General features: G+C 42.0%; 1 long non-coding RNA gene across 1 annotated transcript; it reads left to right on the top strand.

The window, feature by feature from the left end:
* Nucleotides 1-5,627: 5,627 nt before the first annotated feature.
* On the top strand, nt 5,628-7,017 carry LOC139071427 (uncharacterized). The gene is made up of 4 exons (XR_011521314.1): nt 5,628-6,508; nt 6,576-6,755; nt 6,827-6,904; nt 6,981-7,017. It is a non-coding gene; the product is annotated as an uncharacterized lncRNA (long non-coding RNA).

Here is a 7,017-nt window from a genome sequence, read left to right as displayed (position 1 = left end):
CCCCCAGATCAGACCAGATCTGGTTAGGCCCAAAAACCTTTACTCATACACAGACAGAGCAAAACTCTGTCAGAAATTAACATGCCCGTCCTCAGCATCAACTTTCAACAATACACAACACGGAAACCGGCAAAATGGAACGCAGCCCATGACGCCAGAAAAATCACAACACACATAACATACACCGGAAATTTAGACCGATTTGAGAACTTTAAGCCAAATAACGGTGATTAATTTTAGTGTACGCACCATAACATATTTTAACAATTCCAGCAACAGTGAGCTTACATAGTGAGTCTGCACATTCAACTCTATTACAACCCACAGTCCGTCATGGGGGGTCCATGTTCGCTGACATGGAAAAATTACAACCTCCCTCGCGTTTACTCTGTTCCCTCAGAGACAAACGGAGTCCAGGACAAAGTCCAGCGACTCTCAGCCCAGTCCTCTGCTAGGGCACGAAACGTCTTTCGTGCGTGAATGGCAAAAAAATCACTACCAGCGTAAAATCACTGTCGTCCAGTTATTAGGAAAAAGGTGCAATTTAATTTAGGTACTCACTCAGCGTGCTATTCAGCTGCCAGATTGCGAAGCGATCTCCCACCAGAACTCTGCTCTCCAGAGCTCACCAGAGCTGATCCACAGTCTCCCCTTACCAGAAACAGACTCAAAACAATTTTAGCCAAACAATTCCACACGTCTTTTTCCGGTCATCAACTTTCTCATACACTCAAAAGGTTCACACACACACACACACGGCCGCAACTGGCCAACCTCAATCAACTTAAACCACACTGCCAGTGGTTAAAGAAACAGACACAAATTAATGAATTAGCTTAATGAATTAATGAATTAACTTACTCTCCGTGGTACTTTCGTCCTGAGTTCAGGAAGGCGAGAGCTTGAATGGGAATCTGCCTGCAAGGCTAAAAAGCCGGCCGGTGAAACAATTTTAGTTCCCCGGGCTTTGGTGAGGTAAGTGGCGCCTGTACAGCTCCCCGAAGCCAGCTTCCCATCGACGGCTCTGCCGTGCCCGCATTCTCCACCACTTGTTGGGTAATTTGATTTTATCCCATATTACCTTAAAGGACGACACACCCTTTGAGAGAGAGAGAGAGTAAATTGATTATTTGTAATGTCCATGTGCATGACTCAACCAGCCCCCATGTCCATGTGTGTGGCTCAACCAGGCCCCACTCTGCTCCAGCCTCAAAGCCTTTACCTCACCAGCTCTGCATACCCGTGGTCTCCATCAGGAGACTAGAATGTTAGGTAATATTTAATCTCCATAACCCTGGAACCTGTAATAACACACATGACAACAAGGAAGACATTTTACCCTGAGTCTCCAGAACATGGAGAGTTAACACAGAGAAACCTCCTCCGAGGCTTCCCCACGTCACTCCCCCTGTGCTCCCAGTTCTTCAGGGGCTTTATTCACCAAATGGATGGGGGAGAAGGCGGACCTTCTCAAGTTACAGAGGTACAGAGTTTTCTCAATTAAAATCCTTGCTCTACCTTTCATGCACAGCAACAGTTGGCCATCTTTTAGGCCTCAAAAAGGTACAATTATAAAAATACCCAACATTTGGGACATGGTTTGACCCCCTATAGGAATGTGCGATCATCATGAAACGTTCAGATCACTTACAACTCAATAGATTCTACCTTCTTGTAACGTTTCAGCCGGATTGGACCTTGTTTTCACACAAATGGACCCAGAATGATGTGAAATTGTGCTTCGTGCAACATAATTCTGGGTGCCATTTACAAACCATAAGTGCTAATGACTCCATTCCTTTTTGTGGTTGTAGGGGCTATTGATTGGAGTACACTAAAACAAACCTGACCTCTCTAGGACATTCAGAAGCCAAGTTATAAGCCCACAAAGGTGTAACTGGACTACTTCTTTAAAGTGACACCAGGCCCGGTGACCTTTGGGACATGGTTTGACCCCCTATAGGAATGTGCGATCATCATGAAACGTTCAGATCACTTACAACTCAATTGATTCTACCTTCTTGTAACGTTTCAGCCTGATTGGACCTTGTTTTCACACAAATGAACCCAGAATGATGTGAAATTGTGCTTCGTGCAACATAATTCTGGGTGCCATTTAAAAACCATAGGTGCTAATGACTCCATTCCTTTTTGGCGTAATGGGGGCTGTTAATTTGAGTAGTCTAAAACAAACCTGACCTCTCTAGGATATTCCAAAGCCAAGTTATAAGCCCACAAAGGTGTAACTGGACTACTTCTTTAAAGTGACACCAGGCCCGGTGACCTTTGGGACATAGTTTGACCCCCTATAGGAATGTGCGATCATCATGAAACGTTCAGATCACTTACAACTCAATAGATTCTACCTTCTTGTAACGTTTCAGCCTGATTGAACCTTGTTTTCACACAAATGAACCCAGAATGATGTGAAATTGTGCTTCGTGCAACATAATTCTGGGTGCCATTTAAAAACCATAAGTGCTAATGACTCCATTCCTTTTTGTGGTTGTAGGGGCTGTTGATTGGAGTACACTAAAACAAACCTGATCTCTCTAGGACATTCAGAAGCCAAGTTATAAGCCCACAAATGTGTAACTGGACTACTACTTTAAATTGACACCAGATCCGGTTACCTTTGGGACATGGTTTGACCCTCTTGGGAAAGTGCTATCATCATGAAACGTTCAGATCACTTACAACTCAATAGATTCTACATTCCTGTAACGTTTCAGCCTGATTGGACCTTGTTTTCACACAAATGAACCCAGAATGATGTGAAATTGTGCTTCGTGCAACATAACTCTGGGTGCTATTTACAAAGCATAACTGCTAATGACTCCATTCCTTTTTGGGGTAATGGGGGCTGTTAATTGGAGTACTCTAAAACAAACCTGACCTCTCTAGGATTTTCCAAAGCCAAGTTATAAGCCCTCAAAGGTGTAACTGGACTACTTCTTTAAAGTGACACCAGGCCCGGTGACCTTTGGGACATGGTTTGACCCCCTATGGGAATGTGCGATCATCATGAAACGTTCAGATCACTTACAACTCAATAGATTCTACCTTCTTGTAACGTTTCAGCCTGATTGGACCTTGTTTTCACACAAATGGACCCAGAATGATGTGAAATTGTGCTTCGTGCAACATAATTCTGGGTGCCATTTAAAAACCATAAGTGCTAATGACTCCATTCCTTTTTGTGGTTGTAGGGGCTGTTGAATGGAGTACATTAAAACAAACCTGATCTCTCTAGGACATTCAGAAGCCAAGTTATAAGCCCTCAAATGTGTAACTGGACTAGGGTTGTCACGGTATGAAAATTTAACCTCACGGTTATTGTGACCAAAATTATCACGGTTTTCGGTATTATCGCGGTATTTTTTAAACGGTGTTGCATATGTTCAGAAAGCATTGATAGTCCTGTTCTACACAAACTGAAATAGTTCTGAAAAGGCTTAACAGTGTTTATTAAACCTAAAATAACACAAAGCCTTAGCAAAAGTGCAACTTTTCACAAGTAAAGGAACAAATAGCTTCTTTTTCTGGAACATGTTACAGTAGTCTGTTCAGGTTTAAATTATACAAATCCAAACATTCAAAACATAAACAACATGTAAACAAATCAAAGAAACACCACTTGTTTTCTCATATACTTGTTTTCTTCATTATCAAAATGAAAATCTAAAACTCCAGTCCACACTTGACTTGAGCACTGTACAAGTCAACCTTAAAAAAATATGTATTTAAAATAAATAGCCACTTTAAACAAATTACTAAAATAACTACTACACTATGTAATCAAATCCAAATGTTCAAGTATAAATGGCATTGAATAAGTAAACAAATCAATGACAAGGAACTAATTGTATATTTCTCTTCATCATCAACAAATAAGATGCTTCATCCAGCAACAGGGTGTCCGTGACACGGTTTAAATGCTGGCAGAGGACGCTGCGGCTGCAGTATATAGTGTCTCGGTGCATTCTAGAGAGGATTATAAGATACCTTTCGTCAAACATTTTGACAGGTCTATTGTTCTTTGACCTTTTTGACCTTTCAGTCCTATTGTTCATTTTGACCCTTGACCTTGCCCCCCTTTCCTATCATTAATCAAATGGACAGGTGTATTGTTCAATCTTTGCCCCCCCTTCCGTATCATTAATCAAATGGACATGTGTATTGTTGATCATCCAGATGGCCTAGACCCCCCACGCCGCATCATCAATGGCGTATTGTTGAGCGTCCAGATGTCCATGATCCCCACGTCATAGGCTAATGTGTGTAATGGCGTGTGAAGTTTCTTATTGTGTTACTCCAGCGGTTCCCACAGCCCCCTCCCTTCTGAGTGTAATCCTATAGTGGATAACTCTTTAAAAGCTCAGATCTGTCCGAATGGTGAAAAGCCGAGCTCTAAGAAAAAATGATGAACCACGAGGAGATGCATGAAGCACCAAGCCACGAGGAAGAGGAATGTCTTACCTCTCAGATATGTTCATCACCTAAATTCAACACACAGAAAGTTTTGTCATCTAAATTGTACTGCAAATGCAGAGAAGCAAGAAAAAGAAGGCCAGCCTCACCAGTGAGCAGAACCACATCAGTCTGACGCTGCAGCCGTTATAATGCATTTACCAGCCCTTACTGGCACACCATATCAGTCTAACCTCGTGGGACTTTTTATATCAAACATGACATGGCTCACTGACAGTGGATGAGTGCGGCCTAACTGCTGTGAATGACAGCCCCACACGCTGGTCAAGTACTTATGAAATGGTTGTACGTCTCCTCAAAGTTAAAGAATCTGTTTTTGGAGTAGCAGACAAGATGGGATGGTCTGCTTGCTCTCGAGTGAGTGACAGAAGCTGAGGTCAATGCAAGAACTTTTGCAGCCTTTTACTGAACACACACAAACTCTTCAGAGTGACACATTGTCTATGTCATTAATACTCTCTTTGATTTACTCAGCCATCTGGCAGATGTTCACGTTGGATTTCGTATGTTCAGTCTTAAACTTTGTGTTTAAATGTGTAAATATTTACATGCAGCTCACTGACACGTTTTGACCAGAACTAAAACTATTGTGTAAAACTCTCTGTCCAGCAGCACATCAAATTAATGGCTGTAAGCCCACACACACACACACACACACACACACACACACACACACACACACACACACGCACACACACACACACACACACACACACACACACACACACACACACACATTTAAAGCACTTTCCCCTTTCAGAAAATGTCTGACTCTCTCTAAGACAAGTAAAGAATTTAGGTTACCAACTCTAAACACCATTCATACATTTCTCTCACTTCAGAAAAGCAATGGTTTGCCATCCTAAACCATTTATGGTTCTGTTGTAAACCACCCTGCATACTCAAGCCTATAAGAATAAAAGTTGATCCTTACCTCAGCGTGAGCTTTTAGTCGACAACTCACAAAGCAAATGACTCTGTATTGTTCTGCAGGTGGATTTGTTTGAAAGAGTGTCTGGAAGTTGGTTCAACAAAGATCTGTTGAGCTTTCTTAAAGCTCATTCTAAACAATTTTACACGGCCAGCGACTTCTGACAAAGCAATTGACTTCCTTTTTTTTTGCAGGTGGCGGGAAAGTTTTAAAACAAAGATCTGGTTCATTCTAACCAAGTCGGCATGGAAACAATTCACAAAAGCAAATGACTTGCTATTGTTTCAAAGAGCTATTTAGGTGAACAGCATCTTTGGTTCGTCATCATCAGCAGTGAAAGCTTAACCATCGCCTCCTGCCTTTAGTGTCACATTTTGTTTTCACTGTCACACACACACACACACGCACGCACGCACGCACACACACACACACACACACACACACACACACACACACACACACACACACACACATTGCTTCCTGCCTCATTGAGACATGATGAGATTGGCTTGACAACGCAACAGATTTTTCATAAGCGATTTCAGGAAGAAATGTCCGGTACAAAACCGGTCCGGTATTATTTTTTGGATCGTAAAGGTTTTTTTATTTCTGCTCCGGGGAGTTTTGATGAAGCAATGGATACGAGTTACACACACACACACACACACACACACACACACACACACACACACACACACACACACACACACACACAACTCTAAACACCCATTCAGACATTTGTCTACCTATACAACAAAGCAAATGACTCTGTATTGTTTATAAACATTTTTTTTTTTCGACCAATCGCAACCGTTTTCTATTCAAGATTTTTTTAAACAGCTGTATAAAATGTAAAACCGCATTTTCGGAGTCGTGATTTGAGGTGTAACAAGCTAAGATGACGGGTAAGTTTTTAACTTAAGACGTAAATCTTTTTTTCTCTTTCTGGTTTAACATCTTTATTTTCAGACGCTATTGTCATATCGGACGGCGAGTGGGAAGAAATTCCTATTGAGGAATTAACTTGTAAAACTCCGGTCCCTCTCGATGATTTGTCTAAAATTAATCGTGCGGTCGAGAATCTGAGTGAGTGGATTTTATAAATATATACGTAACGTTCTTTTCTTCAGCTGAGAAATATCTCATTTTACAGAAAAGGAGGGGGTTCAACCTTACCCCGGAAGTGATAACTTTTACCCAACCACGCCTCCATCCACCAGCCGAACCGTCTTACATTCGTATCAGCCCAGCCATACCGTCAGATCACACGCGAATGCGAACGTGAAAGCTGTTCGTTACAGGACCATCACGCCACAGACGATCCTCGAAGCTGGTAAGTGATTACAAAATAGCGATTAATAAGTCAGAGATGTGTCGTTCATATTTATCGTTTTTATTCTCCAGAGCAACGGCCGACGGCCTACGCACCCCCAATATCTCAGCCCCCACCACCTCCAACCCCTTCTCATGCGCAGACGGATGGTAACGATAAAAAAACAACTGATTAATAAGTCAAAGATGTCTCGTTCACATTTACCGTTGTTTTTTATCCTTTCAGAACAACATCAGACAGCCGCTTCAATATCTCCGCCCAC

The sequence above is a fragment of the Nothobranchius furzeri genome, chromosome 1 (assembly GCF_043380555.1).
Source record: "Nothobranchius furzeri strain GRZ-AD chromosome 1, NfurGRZ-RIMD1, whole genome shotgun sequence".
NCBI lineage: Eukaryota > Metazoa > Chordata > Actinopteri > Cyprinodontiformes > Nothobranchiidae > Nothobranchius > Nothobranchius furzeri.
Note: the sequence above shows the minus strand (reverse complement) of the source record. Positions and strands in the feature narration are given on the sequence as shown.